Source organism: Artibeus jamaicensis, unplaced genomic scaffold (assembly GCF_021234435.1).
Source record: "Artibeus jamaicensis isolate MK-2021 breed Jamaican fruit bat unplaced genomic scaffold, CSHL_Jam_final contig_685, whole genome shotgun sequence".
Lineage (NCBI taxonomy): Eukaryota > Metazoa > Chordata > Mammalia > Chiroptera > Phyllostomidae > Artibeus > Artibeus jamaicensis.
Genome location: NW_026521924.1, coordinates 26,903,768 through 26,918,363, shown reverse-complemented (window position 1 = coordinate 26,918,363; position 14,596 = coordinate 26,903,768). Strand labels below are relative to the sequence as shown.

The 14,596-nt window shown below is 40.0% G+C and overlaps 1 protein-coding gene across 14 annotated transcripts in view; it reads right to left on the bottom strand.

The window, feature by feature from the left end:
• NCOA3 (nuclear receptor coactivator 3) overlaps window positions 1-14,146 on the bottom strand; it is a 99,288-nt gene extending 85,142 nt beyond the window's left edge. For all 14 annotated transcript variants that reach the window (XM_053671378.1, XM_053671376.1, XM_053671383.1 and 11 more), the window contains exon 1: window positions 13,999-14,146. The gene's annotated coding sequence lies outside the window, so the exon portion shown is untranslated. The remainder of the gene's footprint in view (window positions 1-13,998) is intronic.
• Between the last annotated feature and the right edge of the window lie 450 nt (window positions 14,147-14,596).

Genomic DNA, 14,596 nt, shown 5'->3' with positions numbered 1-14,596 from the left:
TGACTCTTTTTTTTAATCCTCACCTGAGGACATATTTTCATTGCTTCTAGAGAGAGAGAAACATCAATTTGAGGAAGAAGCATAAACCACTGCCTCCCATTCACACGGGGGATCTTACACACCCTTATCCTTACAGAACCAGAACTGAACCGGCAACCCAGGTATGCACCCCAACTGAGAATCAAACCTGCAACCCTTCAGTCACAGGACATTCAAACCAACCAACCAGCCAGGGCCTGATTCATTCTTATTAAAAAGAGGAAAGATCAAGTTCCACACAATTTAAAATGGAAAATGACTTTTAATAGTTAAATGAAGTAGAAAATAATTAACTATGTTTAAGAACTGATATGTTATATATAAACAGTGTTAGTTTTTCTTTCCATTTACACAAATTAAGGAATGGGGTCTATAATACGTGTTTGCTTAACTATTATTCAAGCTTTAAAACATTTATTCCCCAAAATATACATATGACCAAGAACTTGAAAATTAATAGAGACATCTCTGACCACCAAATAAAAATTATGTACTACCAAAGATTAGGAGAAAGTATTTGCAAAACACATTGCTGCTAAATACACACACATCCATATTACACATTTAAAAATAAATAATACCTCTTACAACTCAATAACTAATGGAAGGGGGAAAGGAAGCTATATGATACAAAGCAGATCAGCAGACCTATAACCAGCAAGATTGAATGCTTACCCTCTAAGATTGAAAACAAGACAGATTATGTCTCCCCAAATTAATCAATCGATTCAATGCAATCACAATTAAATAATACCAACACTGCACTGCAAGCACCAGCCATTACAACAAAGAAAAGAAAATTTTATCATTCAAAAATAGTATGGTCATCTGTGTATACAATCCTATGCAAACTACATAAAAGCTACAAAAATAAATGAGTTTAGCAAGGTACAATGTACTGAGTATACAATAATCGACTGTATTTCTATATATTAAGTTATTGAAAAACAAATTTAAAAATACTATTTACAATCACTTTGAAAAATAGGGAACTATTGTTTGGACGAAAGTTTTATAAAAGCTGTACACTGATAACAACAAAACACTGCTAAGAGAAATTAAAGAAGACCTAAATAAATGGAGAGATACGTATTGTTTTGTAGAACAGAAGAGAGTATTTTTAAGAAACCTATTCTCCCCAAATTGATCAACCAATTCAGTGCAATCATAATCAAAATTACAACAGGAATTTTGCAGAAATAAACAAGATGAATTATATGGACATACAAAGGGCACAGAATAGCCAAAACAATTCAAAAAGAACAAAGTTGGAGGACTGATCCTAACTGATTTCAGGACTAGGGGAAGGTGGGGAAACAGAGGCAGGGGAAAAAGAAAAGGAAGATGAAGGAGGAGAAGGAAGGAGGGAGGCAGGGAAGCAGGGAGGGAGGGAGGGAGGCCTCCCAAATTGGACCTATACATATTTGGCTGATTTTCAACAAAGGTGCCAAGTCAATTCAATAGAGGATGGTTGGCTGAATACAAAACCCAGAAGGAGACTGAATGCAGCCTTCTCTGACTGGTGTGACTCACTGGGTTGGGCTTCATACTGCAAACTGAAAGGTCACCGGTTCGATTCCCAAGCCCAGTCAGAGCACATGCCTGGATTATGGGCCAGGTCCTCAGTTGAGGGTGTACAAGAGGCAACAATTGATGTTTCTCTCCCTCACTTTCTCCCTCCCTTCCTCTGTCTAAAAAATAAATAAATAAAATCTTTTTTTTTCAATCTCATACCACAATATGTTACTTAGAGAGGGGGTACAGGCAACTGCTACACACTGCTAGTGGGTTTGTACACTGATACAATCTCTACGGGGAGAAGTTGCTCCCTGTCTACAGAATTTTTTAATTCATACTCTTTAACCTAGTATCCCACTTCTAGAAAGTTCTATATACTTTTTAACAAAAAAAATGTATTAAGGACATTCACTTACAGCTTTGTTTGAAATATGAAACTGGATAAATTATGATATATCCATGCAATTGAGTACTGTGTAACCATCAGAAAGAACTTAGTCACTATAAAAACAGATACGACGAGATCGGGCGCGTTCAGGGTGGTATGTCCAAAACTGTCACTGTTTGCAGATGACATGATAGTATACATGGAAAATCCTATAGACTCTACCCAAAAACTGCTCGAACTAATTAATGAATTTGGCAAAACAGCTGGTTACAAAGTCAATATCCAGAAATCAAAGGCATTTTTGTATACCAACAGTGAATCAGCAGAAGCAGGAATCAAGGAAAAAATCCCATTCGATATAGCAAAAAGAAAAATAAAATATCTGGGAATAAACCTAAGGAGGTAAAAGACCTGTATGCAGAAAACTACACAGCCCTGAAGAAAGAAATCAAGGAAGACACAAACAAATGGAAACATATACCTTGTTCATGGATTGGAAGAATTAACATCATCAAAATGTCCATACTACCCAAAGCAATATACAGATTCAATGCAATACCTATTAAAGTACCAACAGCATATTTCACAGACATAGAACAAACACTTCGAAAATTTATATGGAACCACAAATGAGCCCGAATAGCAGCTGCTCTTTTGAGAAAGAACAACAAAGTAGGGGGGATCACAATGCCTGATATCAAACTGTATTACAAGGCCACTATAATCAAAACAGCCTGGTACTGGCATAAAAACAGGCACATAGACCAATGGAACAGAACAGAGAGCCCAGAAATCAACCCAACTCTCTACAGTCAATTAATATTCGACAAAGGGGGCAGTAACATAAAATGGAGTAAAGATAGCCTCTTCAACAAATGGTGTTGGGAGAACTGGACAGCTACGTGCAAAAAAATGAAACTTGAGCACAGACTTACACCATACACCAAAATAAATTCAAGGTAAATAAAAGACTTAAATATAAGTCATGACACCATTAAAGTCCTAGAGGAGAACATCAGCAAGAAAATCTCAGATATTTCACGCAGCAACTTTTTTACTGATATGTCCCCTAGAGCAAGGAATGTAAAGGAAGGAAAGAATAAACAAATAGAATCTCATCAAAATAAAAAGCTTCTGCGTGGCTAAAGAAAACAGTATTAAATTAGCAAGACAACCAACTGTATGGGAAAACATATTTGCCAATGATACCTCAGACAAAGGTTTAATCTCCAAAATATACAAAGAACTTACACGACTCCACTCTAAGAAGACACCCAACCCAATTAAAAAATGGGAAAAGGACTTGAATAGACACTTCTCCAAGGAGGACATACAGAACATCCAGAGACACATGAAGAGATGCTCAATATCATTAGCTATCAGAGAGATGCAAATTAAAACCACAATGAGATACCACTTTACACCAGTCAGGATGGCTATCATAAACAAAGCAACAAACAACAAATGTTGGAGAGGTTGTGGGGAAAAGGGGTCCTTAGTCCACTGTTGGTGGGATTGCAGACTGGTACAACCATTATGGAAAACAGTATGGAATTTTCTCAGAAAAATAAAAATCGACCTGCCTTTTGACCCAGCAATTCCACTGCTGGGATTATATCCTAAGAATCCTAAAACAGCAACATCAAAGAACCTATGCACCACAATGTTCATAGCAGCACAATTTACAATAGCCAAGAGTTGGAAGCAACCTAAGTGTCCCTCAGTAAATGAATGGATCAAAAAATTGTGATACATATACACAATGGAACTCTATGCTGCAGAGAGAAAGAAGGAGCTACTACCTTTTGCAACAACATGGATGGAACTGGAAAGCATTATGCTGAGTGAAATAGGGCAGGTGCTGAAAGACAAATACCATATGATCTCACCTTTAACAGGAAGCTAAACAACAAAACAAACAAGCAAGCAGAAGAAAAAAAAAAAACAAAGACACTGAAATAGAGAACAAGGGGACAGTGACCAGAGGGGAGAAGGAAGGGAAGTTAAGGGGGGAAAGGGGGAGGGATTTGGAGGAACAAATAGGAAGGACACAGGGACGAGAACTAAGGGGGGTGGAATTGGGAGGGAGGTGGGGAACAAGGGGCGGGGGGGGGGGGGGGGGTGCTGGGATGGGAGAAATAGACAAAAAACTGTACTTGAAAAATAACTAAATAAAATTAATTTTTTAAAAAAAAACAAATACGAGACTTCTCCAAGTTTATTTTAAAAGTATATGCAGTGCAGACTAGGGCTCCTGAGTCCAGTTACATAGGTGTGTTCATTATGAAAATTGATCAGACTGTAACTGTCCACTTTCCTGAATGTTACACATCGATATAAAGTTTACCCCAAATTGTGGCAGAAATTCATTAACCTTAAAAACCCTTGCATTTATATACCTAGACTCAGAGTGACAATGGTCACCTGCAGGCAGGCTCTGGGAAGATGGCTGGGACACAACTGAAGGCGGTGCCTTACTTTTCTTTGGTGCCTTTTGAATCTGTCCTGAGTATACCTGTTATTTATTTCAAAATATATTTTTGAACTGAGACCATTTGCAATTCTATCTCTATATGAGCTGGGATTTTCTTAATACTACAGAAATAAACTGGAGGCAGAGATGGATTAGGTCCATAACAGTTCTTCATAACCCACTTTCTAACTTTATATTCATAAGCCTCATTCTGCTGCCTTTATGATGAGGAAACAGTTTAAATTTCAACTTAAAAAGTAAATTTTAACAGAATCACCTTTTTGTACTTTGAACAGAGTTTTGAATAAGACAACACTTGGGAAACAAATGGTGGGTTCCACAACAAAAAAACTCAGACTATTAAATGAGATAATGTACATTAAGCACACAACACAGTCCCAGTCCGGGCACTTGACAAATGGTAACTTTCTTCTTTTATATCAAAGAATATAAATCAGAACACAGAAAAGAGAACTTTATTGGGGTAAAAGAATGGAGGGCAGGGTGAAGGAGACTTAACAGCAACTTAAGTATAAGATTAATAGAATTAGCCCTGGCTGGTGTAGCTCAGTGGACTGAGCACAGGCCCTCGAACCAAAGAATCGGGGTTCGATTCCCAGTCAGGGTACATGCCTGGGTTGTGGGCCAGTTCCCAGCAGGAGACACATGAGGGGCAACCACACATTGATAGTTCTCTCCCTCTCTCCTTCCCTTCCCTTTCAGAGATAAATAAATAAAAATCTAAAAAAAATTGTTTAAAGATTAATAGAATTAAGAAGATAATGTTGGAAATGTGGATTAAAGTCAGATTACGAAAGGCTTGAGAACTAAAGAGCCATTAATTTTTTTTTTTTTTTTAAACATTGCTGGGTGAGAGAAACACTTATCAGTTGCCTCTCACATGCCCCCACCTGGGGACCTGGCCCACAAACCCAGGCATTCCCAGACAGGGAAATGAACCAGCAACTTTCTAGTCCACAGGCTGGTGCTCAATCCACTGAGCCACACCAGCCAGGGAACCATTAAATTTTTTAAATGTACATTTTCTCTGATATAGAGTTTTTACTTCCAAGATTTTTGTACTAAGATATACTCCTTCCAGCACACAGGACTACATCCGATTCGCTACAGCATCATTCAAAACAGTAAAAGACTGAAAGCAGCAATGAGAAAACAGTTTATGAATTTCATCAAATTTATTCGTACAATGGAATATTATATACATAGACTTTTAAAAACATAAGGTATAAAAGACTCTCCAAAGTTCTTTCGTTAAGTGAAAACAGTGGGAGCCCACTGTGATTCTATTTGTTAATTAAAAAAAAAAAGAGGGAGGGAGAGAGAATAGAAAAAAGAGAGAAAGAAACTGAAGACAGAGACAATCAGATGTAAAGAATAACCTCTAACAGCCCTGGCTGGTGTGGCTCAGTAGATTGAGCACGAGCCTGCAAAGCAAAGGGTCGTAAGTTTGATTCCCAATCAGGGCACATGCCTGGGTTACAGGCCAGGTCCCTTCTGGGGGGCATGCAAAAGACAACCACACACTGATGTTTCTCTCCCTCTCTTTCTCCCTTACTCTCTATCTAAAAATAAATTAATTTTTTTTAAAAAAAGAATAACCTCTAACAGTAACAGCCTTTGGGGAGGGTAGCTATAAAGTCCAAAGACTGGGAGTACCAGGAGCCTTACTTTTTCACAATATGCCTTTTTATACTGCTTTGACTCTACCATGTCTATGCTTTCTTTTCAATTTAAACCCATTGATATTTTTTTACTGTAATTCCTACAGAATAAAAGATGTGGGAAAGAGAAGATTAGAAGCGGCAATTAATTCCCTTTAAATCTATTCCATCTCCTCCATTAAATTTTCCTCAACAATCCCAGTTGAAAGCAACCTTTTATTCCTCTGAACTTCCAAACCACTTCTGTTGCTGCAACTATGTTTTCCAGTTATACTTATTTCTCAACTACATTATAAACCCCTAGATCACAAAGAAATTTTTATGCCCACAATGCTTAGCACAATTCCTTGAAGAATAGTGATAATGAATAAAAACAATTTATATGACTTACAGGAGGACTGTCCAGTCCTAAGACAACTGGAAATATTAATGCAGCCTAAGGCCCAGACATGCTTTATCTGGGATGACTATGAGGGAGACACAGGTCCCAAACAAATCCTTAGGACTCTTTCCAGGTAAAAAAATTAACTTGAGAGTTGATTTTCCCATATCCAAACACCAAGTATTAGGGTACCTAAAATGAATACAATTCAAAAAGTAATATAAAGGATTTTTAAAGCTCATAAAAGAAATGGTCCCTACACCTTAAAGAATAGACAATTTGCATCTGTCCTACCAATCAATAAATACTGACTCCTATGTAGAGAGATAATTACAATTCATACCAGGCAACAAGAATTACGGGATATTTTCAGTTGTGGTCTGGGAAATTTAAATGAAACAAGATCTGGGCTGGACCTTAATGACTAGACAAGATAACAAGGAAGCAGCAGCAGAAAAAATTATTATGACTGAAACAAGGCAACAAAAATGGGAAAAAAAGATTTGAAAAAACACTGTGAAAACAACTGATATTAGATTAAGGAATCTGGATTGTACTCTGAAGATTTTTAAGCAAAAATATGTGATCACATGATGTTTAATAAGATTAAATTGGCAGATGTATAGAGCATTTGGGAAAAACGTTATCAACAGGATTCTGCAAAAACAAAATCATTTTATTCAATACCATCACTCACTCAACATTAACTGAATATTTAAATAATCAAGCCTTGAAATGTCTTACGTCTGAGCTGTTGCTAATGATTTCTCACCAACAGGAACTGTGCTCTCTCCATATTAAAATCTTACTCATTTTTCAAAGTCCTGCACCCTGACCGCCTGGTCAGAGGTAGTCCCTTTACTCCTCTGAACTTCTCCACGATTCTTTAATTGGCAAAACAGACTGCCTTGTACTGAAGTGATGTGAGCACCTGTGCACACTTGAAGGTCAAAACCTTTTAACTCTCACAGTGCTGTACATAGCAAAAAACGAGTAAACATCAAATACATATCTGCATGGGGGAGTGGGCCAACAGCCAAGCAGTAGCAAATTTAAAAGGATTGAAGCTTAAGACCCCATGGCTAAGAGAATGGTGGTATGAAAAGTCAGTTCTAAAAAAAAAAAGTCACATATGGGAGCTATTTTGTACCCTGGGAGAAAAAAAGAGGGGGACTGAAGGTTACTAGTGAAAGTTCACGATTTCAGATTTACCTAATTTGGAATCAATACACCTAAGGTTTCCACCATTGTAGATATGGTTGTGCACTTTGAAAGTGGCTTCCTGAACTCATTTTATTGATTCCTGAAATGATTTTTAAAACTTAATATACTATTAAGTTGTCTTATATGAAGAAGATACCACTGACCCTGCAATGGATGCAACATGCATACGGAACTATTTTTCTCCCTGGTGAAGATTTTCCTAGATGCAGTCAAACACTTGCTCTGACAGCAAGGGAGACTACGCTGGCTGAGATAAAAGTATGGTCATAAAACACAACCACCAGGCAAGTAAAAAAGGAAGAAGATGAGCCTGGATGAGGCAGACAGTGTGTAAAACTAAAGACACAATTTGGCAAAAAGAACATTGGGTAATACTTAAAACATTTCAAATAGGGTTGCCAAATTTCAATCTGGAAACAAAATCAAGCTGATATAGCTACTCTATACAGTGACTTAAATTTAGAAATAATTTCACTGATGACAGCTTTACTGAGAGTAAAGAAAATATCACTTCATTTTCTTAAACCAGAGGAGGAGGTTTAAAATTCTCTCTCTCCCACACACACACAGTTTTGCAGCTCATAGAATATACTAGGATGATGAGGTCAAAGTTATCCAGTCCCCACACTTATGAGTCAGCAAAGAAACTTGCATCTTCACATCATTATCTGGTATAAAAAGCTTAATTCACTTATTGTTTGACCAATAAAATGTAAATAAAAATTCTGCACAGCTATATAAGGAACCTTGGAAGACAGGATACTCCATCCCCCTTGTTTGATAAATCGAAGAAAAGACCAATGTGCACAAACCTTACAGTACAAACTCACAAACGACTCTCAACTCTTCACTGGTAAGTATTCTTTTCAAAATAACAAATTAATAAATAATACTGATTAACAAAGGAGGAAAATATTTAAAGGTTTTCATGTGTGGATATTTTTTTAAGTTCTGTTTTAAAACTGAGTATGTGATCATGCTGCTCTCTCCACCGATACCAATAACAATTAACTCACATTTGTAAAAACGTCAGTTTAAGACATTTCGATTATGATAAACATTTCCTCTCAAAGCAAAAATAATTTGATTTTAGATTTCATTTAAACAGAAAAGCGAAGAATGTTTACTCTAAAAGTTCCCCCCACCTTTTTTTGTTGTTAAAACCCTTTCTTCCCCCTCCCCAGGCTCTCTTCTCTTTTGTACTCCTGTTCTCAAATGCATAAGATGGAGGAACAATACCACAATGCAACTGCAGGCTTCCTGCCTACTAGTCAGTCATTATTCTTAAGACTTGAGAACCTTCAAAAACACTGCTTGGGTTGTTTGAAATTCCCTCTTTCAGACTTTTCCCTCCTTCATGGAACATATATTTAAAAGGACGACTTTAAAAATGTCTCGCTGCATGCACCCAATCAAAACTCTCTACCCAAAATAAAAAGCTAGCCTTCGAAAGATGGGCTGTAAATGCCTGAAGTCTGTCAAAACCAATCTAAAAGTACAAAACAGAAAAAATATTTCTGGCCAAGCACAAAAATAGTATTTTCTCATATGTATATTAATCCTGTTTCTGAAAATTCTGTTATTTATATGGAGGTATCTTAAAGATTTAATAGTACCATCACTTTTTTTTTTAAACAGCCCAAAGGTCTCAAACTACATCAGTTCAACAGAAATTAATCAGCCCAATAATTATTATCGACGAAGGAAAGTTCACACCAAAATGAAGTGCATTCATTTATTTCAAAAAGTTGTCAGGGCAGAAAAAATTACCAGCAGTAGTTACCTGGAAACCTGGGGAAATTCCCATTTCCTCTGACCACACTTTGATGGAGGCAGTAGTTCTGATTCTAATAAACTTATTTGGCTGTTAAGATAAACCAATGAAGTTACTGGATTGGAAGGAGGGGGTATACAAATTGTCTGCCCAGCTCAACATGGGTTTTCCTTTTTAAAGGCAAAAGCATTAAAAATGAAGGTGAAATATATTGATTCAAGAACAACTACTTGTCAAATTGTTACAATAAATAAAAAATTTCCCACATCTCTAACAAAAACAAAAAGACTAATTTATTTTAAACAGCATTCAATAAAGCTCAATCCCAGTACAACACAATAATTTAGCTACTTCCCTAGAGTTTGTTATAATGGGATTTAACCTGTATACTCAACATTCAATTAACCGTGAGGCTTATCCTAATTGAGGATTACGCTGACTTCCACAATCCTCTCCCATCTATCCCTCTACCACTTTCCAATTTACTCAACCCAACTCTGCTGTCGCAGCTACCTACCAAAAGCAGAGCCACAGGGAGCAGTAGATTATCCATCACTATATAATACCCAGGCAAATATTCTCTTTTCACCATGATGTACATGATGATAGGTTAAATAAAATCAGTCATCTAAGTTAGTCTATTGTCCAGAAAGTCACACCCAGGGAAATTAAACCTTTCAGAAGAATACCTTCATAGGTGAACAGCAGGTAAAAAAGTTACACTCTTTCCTACAACTTAGCAAAAAAAAAATTAACAACAAAAAAATAGGACACAGGTATTCCTAATGAAAAAAGGGAAAAGGACAAACAGAAGAGACTAGCTCATTTGCTCTTCAGACTATTCTTTGAAATAGGTAAAGCCTGTGTGCCTCTTAGGTCAGACTTCTTTCCTCTGCCTCTAGGCCACAAAGTTTACTACAGTTGGTTGAAATAAACCTTTATTACTGTCCCCTGTAACCGCCCTAGGTTGGCAGAACCTACCAAACTGAGTTAATGCTGACAAAGGTGGGAAATCGGCAGCATGTAGTCTAAGAAGATTATCCACTTTGTGGATAAACCAGCCTCCTAGACACTGCAGTCTTCCCTTCTACTCCTGCTGTGTATCTTCTGGCCATTTTCCTGTTCATTTAACAACTCTCCACCAGAAGTTGGAAAGGGAGAGGCAATTCAATTTAAGTCAATCCCATTGTTTGTCAGGGGGCTGAAAATAAGGTTAGGTTCTGGATAAATTGCATCCTTAACCCAAAATAATCTCCTAGACACCCTGGCAGAAAACCACTTGGGCCAAATGAATTTACCTCGAAAACATTAACAAAGTAAAGAAATAAGCCTCATACAATATTGCACCTTCTCCACTTTGACTGTAAAATGTTCATTGTGTAACCAACCCCCTACCCCAAAAGCACTCAAAACAGAAGAAAATGCCTACCTTTTACTGCAGCATTCAACCTCAATGCTGCCCCTGAGGCTCTAAACTAATACAGTCATCCCTTTCTCTCATCTGAACTATGAGGAAAAAGAAAAGTTAACATACATTTCAACACTAATTTTCTGCTCCCAAAGCCATAACCACTCAATAATGCAAATAGGGAATATTCTTCACTACAAAGTGTAATAAATTCAAACCAAACTGGGACAGGTTCCCTCTGGTTTAACCTATGAGAAACCCCAGTACCTCTTCAATCATGATTAAAAGAGTAACAACTGTGTTAAATTGTGGCCCCTTTGCTGTGTAGACAAATAATAACCGCAGGCTATATTCATTCCAAACTTGCAACAAATTAAATTTTCAAAAGTAGTCTACATCCTCTGGCCAAGGCCTGAAATCATACAGCTTACAAAAATGCAAAACAAACAAAAACCCTAAAACCATTTATTTTAATACCAATTAAGGATGGGATAATAGTAGTTTGCTATCTTACCAAAATAAGAATGTTTAGTCATTCTTTTCAAAGACTTCTCAAAAACAAAGTAGTCTTCAAGTTAAAAAAAGAACCATTCTAAGACCATATTACTAATACAGAAAAGGCTGAATTTTTTATATATTTATAAATTCTTTAGTCTGTCCCTGACATAGTGAGGAAGTTTATTGCAAAAGACCAGTCAAGAAAGCATTAGTAAGTAACCATTTCAAGAACTACTTTTTATTTACATAGCTCCTAGAAAAGGGGTCCAGGGTCCAACAGTACATTAAGTCCTTACTGAATCAATTCTAACTTACTTGCTTAGAGGGTAGGAGGCGATTTATAGAAAAAAATTCTTATACCGGAGGAAATATGCACAATACAGTAAAATTACTTAATATAATCCTTAGTACCCTAAGCTCTAATATCACTGCATTTTTTAATGAATTTGTTGATCTTGGTAAATTCAAAACCACCATTCGAACACATAAAAACACAAATCTTGTTAACTATGCTGGAGTTGTTCTGCATTTTCAAAGCCTCTGTAGATAAGGAATATTTCATGGTACAAGCATTTCCTGCAACTGCTCTAGAAACATTACAGCTTCCCACTTAGTCCATCATCCTCACATCCAAAATTTACTTTTCATATGCCAGAAGCTGCCATATGCCTTTTCTAATGCTGATTGAACAATTAAGTCACTTCTACCGATACATAAAATACGTCTGTAATTTAGGATCACAGGCGATTTACACTGCTGCTCATTTAAATGCAGAACCTGAAGCAACCTCCAGTGACAGGAGCTATAGTGTTCAATATCATTTTACATGTTAGAGGCTCGTTTTACATACAAACAATGAACCCAGCAGGGTTCTTCCTCCTCAAGCCTCACAGATTGTCAGTTCTTTAAGGGTGTTAGTAGACAAGACAACATAGACAGTTCTAAGTTTTAATAGCTAAACATTTTTTTAAGACACTAATAAGAAAACAGTATTGCCACCCATTTTCCCTTCTGTTCATCTCACTTCCCTGCGCTTGGTATTCAACAGGGGTGTGTTTCGGATGAAAACCTTAATAAAATAATTATCTCAAGGACCAAGGATACTCTAGAAACCAATCCTGGTCGCTAACTCCTAGGAGAAGGGAATTGGAGGGGTAGGGGGGAGGAGAGAAACCCGTTTTTCAAAGGTTTTCAGAGACCGTTTTTCAAAGGTTTGTGCACCTTTCCAGGTGAGTAGCATATCTGATGTAACCTACCCTAAATAAGCAATAATTAAATTAGGGCAAGCAGTTCACGAACTTGCGAATCTCCGTTTAACATTTCAGCTTTGCGGCATTCTCTGGAGACCTGCGATTTCTTTCCCCCGTTATCCTCCCAACAACCTGCTGCCACCAACGCCGCCGCGCTCTCGCGACCCGGGGCCCGCTCCGAGGCCAGGCATTTAAACCCGGCGCTGCAGCGCTCCCGCTCAGCCCCATTGAAACGCGCCGCGGCGCGCCAGCTGGTCCTCGCCTTCCTGTTTCTTCGCGGGGCAGGCGTAATAACAAAAACAGCTTGGCTTTGAAGCGCTGCTCGAAAACTGCAAATAGGAAGTCTTCGCATTCGGCAGGGGGGCAAAAAGCAAAGTTCTGACTCGGAGAGAATCGCAACCCTTCGTGCCGGTCCGGGTGGGAGTCCCGACCTCGCGGCGGAGGGAGATCCGGAGACGATGCTCTGTGCCTCTGACAACTGCTCTTCGGCTTAACTTTCCACCCCGAGTGCCCTCGAGCTGCCTGGAAAGCCTTCCGAAGACTCGGACTGTTGTGTTATTTTGTTTTGTTTTTTTAAGACATGTGCAAGACAAACAGTTTCTTTCAATCTCTACAAATGGCATCAGTGTCCGTAAAACGATTAGAGATGGGGGCGGCGCGGCGAGGGAATGGTCGTAATAAATACAGCCAAACCCGAAATGTACCCACCAACTTCCCACTTGCCATATCCCCGCCTTCACACCAGAGGTAGCAAAACGCCTTTTCACTGAGAAAGCTGCTGAGAACCCACCCGTGCCCAAAATGGAAATTCCGCAGATAATTGGCGTGAAAAACATTAAAAATGCCCGAGTGGAGAAGTAAACACAGCAAAATCCGAGCCCGGCCCGAATCCGACCGGGAGGCAGGGCGGGGGTCGGCGGGGGTCTGTGCGGCGTCCCCCGCCCCGCTAATTCCTCCGGATAAATGCGAAGGAGCCGCGGCAGCGGGCAGAGAGGGACGCGGGCAGCTTCCAAAAGCCGCCCTCAAGGGCTGGGGAGGCGGGAGGAAGATAAAACTTTAAGGGCAGGAGGGGGAAGTGGGCCCCCGCGGTCCCCCGAACTGCTCGGGGTAAGCCCTCCCCGCGGGAACCTCTCGCAGTCCCCAGCCGGCTGCCGCCCAGCTTGGGCTGTCTCCCGGCTGCGGGGGAGCGGCGCGGCCCCGGCACCCCGAAACTCTCTCAGCGCGCCCCCCACTCGGCGCGCCCCTCAGCGCCTCCGCGGAGCCGAAGCCACCGGCTCGCGGCAGCCCGGGAGACTCGTCCTCTCTTCTCCGCCTCGCACCCGGTCCCTCGCCCGCTGCTGCACCTCCTTTATCTACACTCACCGCCCGCCGCCATTTTCCTCGCAGCTCAGCTTTAAATCGGAAACTCGCTGCTCAGCCCGCAGCCGCCACAGCCGCCGCTGCCTCTGCCACCGACCCAGCCACCGCGGCTGCCGCCTTCGCTGTGGAAGGGCTGAGGAGCCGGCGGCTTGAGCCACGGCGCGGGGACCGCCGGGATATGTAGTCCCCGGGCCACGCCCAGCACTACCGGTCCCAGGGGGCCTTGCGCGGCCTGGGCCCGGGTGCCCGTGGCCAGCACGGCTTCCGCGACGCGAGGGCGTGGTTTGATGGACCCTCCGCGGGCTCTGGCGCACTAATCACCTGGGAGCTGCTGCGGCGTGGGGAGAACTGGAATGCACCTCTACCCTTAATTTTTTCGTGCTTGTATTGGTCCAGTAATAGCTAATACTTAACGAGCGTTTATTGTGTGGTAGAACTGATCCTCAAAACAAGCATCCCATAGGGACTACTATTATTCTCATTGTTCAGAGGAGCAAACTGAGGCACAAGGTCAGAAGCGACGGGGCTCTTTATTAGGTGCTCAAGTCACTGGGTAAAAGCTTGCTGGGCTGTAGAATAGTCACAATATATTCAGCCTTAA